General features: G+C 39.6%; 1 pseudogene; it reads left to right on the plus strand.

Annotated features, from left to right (window-relative positions):
* Window positions 1-799: 799 nt before the first annotated feature.
* Window positions 800-1,258, plus strand: LOC138816673 (ubiquitin-conjugating enzyme E2 L3 pseudogene; annotated as a pseudogene).
* Window positions 1,259-1,698: the final 440 nt, after the last annotated feature.

The following is a 1,698-nucleotide window of genomic DNA, read 5'->3' on the forward strand; positions in this document are numbered from 1 at the left end:
TTAGTATTGGTCATGGTTAAATGTCTCTTCTTTGGGAGTCTGAGATTCTGGGGAATATTGTTAAAAGTCATGTTAGACAGAAAAGCTTTATTTCCTTATATATATATTTCCAATGAGCCATAAAAACTAGAAGTGGAGTCTGGCTCAAATGATAGAGCACCAGCTTTGAGCAAAAATGCTCAGGGACAGTGTCCAGGCCTTGAGTTCAATTCCCAGGACTGACACAAAACAAAACAAAGCAAAGTAAAAGTTATTTTCTTTTTTAGTTTCCTTGGATATTCTTCTTTGCTTAGTTTTATTTTTCATGCAAACTTTTAGAAGCACTTTTTATAACTCCAGAAAAATAAAATGTGTGTTATGAATAAATTAACACAGAGACAACTGATTTTTTTTAAAACTTGAGCATTTCTAACTCAAGAATATTTAACTCATTCTACTCTTTATGTCTCCATTTACCAAACAGAAAAATATATGTTGTTTAAGTTGGAGTCCTAATTATTAACACGGATTTGTTTCTAGGAGACAGTTGAATTGGAAATTGCATAAGGTGGTTAAAATGAAAATGTTGTTGTGACCTGTGCTAAGTCTATAAAAAATGAGAGATAGATATGAATTGGGTTTGGAATAGAGGAAGAACTAATAGAGAAGCTCAAACCAGCAAGAGATGCTGTGGAGGCTTTCAAAGGTGCCCACAAGCTAAGGACATCCTGAGAACATTGGGGGTAAGGCACTTCGATGTTTCCAAAGGTGTTCATAAAAGAGAGGGATAATCAGGGAAAGCAGCAGCACCAGATTCAAGATGGCGGCCACCAGGAGGCTGATGAAGGAGTTTGAAGAGATCCGCAAATGTGGAATGAAAAACTTCCATAACATTCAGGTTGATGAAGCTAATGTATTGACTTGGCAAGGGCTTATTGTTCCTTTGATAAGGGTGCCTTCAGAACTGAAATCAACTTTCCAGCAGAGTACCCATTCAAACCACCGAAGATCACATTTAAAACAAAGATCTATCACACCAACATTGATGACAAAGGGCAGGTCTGTCTGCCTGTCATTAGTGCTGAGAACTGGAAGCCAGCAACCAGGACTGTCCAAGTAATCCAGTCCCTCATAGCACTGATGAACAACCCCCAGCCTGAGCATCCCCTCCGGGTAGCTGAAGAATACTCTAAGGAGCGTAAAAAATTCTGTAAGAACGCTGAAGAGTTTACAAAGAAATATGGGGGAAAGCGACCTGTGGACTGAAATCTGCCGTGAACGATTCCAGCAAGTGTGAACAGAGACCCCGAGCACTGCATTCAGACACCCCGCAAAGCAGGACTCTGTGGAAAATTGACATGTGCCACCTCCTGGCATTGGCTTGTGGCAGTTACTAACTTCCTACAGTTTTCTTAATCAAAAGTGGTCTAGGTAACCTGTAAAGAAAGGATTAAAAATTTCATATGTTCTAGTTCGGCTCTCTTTGTTTTAAAAATCACAGCTTCAATCTACTTCAAAAGAATGGCGTTTCTTTTCTTGTCCAAATTTACCCCAAATCTTCAAGTTAGTCCAAAAGGTTGGGGGGAAAAAAAAGGTTGTGGTTCCTTTCCCTTTCCTGCCCTTGCAACTCCCACTTTCTTGCATTTAGGTTATTTTTCAAATAATTCACTTCCCCAGGCCCAAGTCTTATTTCCTCCTTCCACAAAGCCGCAATGGAGA

This window comes from Dipodomys merriami, unplaced genomic scaffold, assembly GCF_024711535.1.
Source record: "Dipodomys merriami isolate MVZ:Mamm:240054 unplaced genomic scaffold, mDipMer1.0.p SCAF_7, whole genome shotgun sequence".
In the NCBI taxonomy this organism is placed as follows: Eukaryota; Metazoa; Chordata; class Mammalia; order Rodentia; family Heteromyidae; genus Dipodomys; species Dipodomys merriami.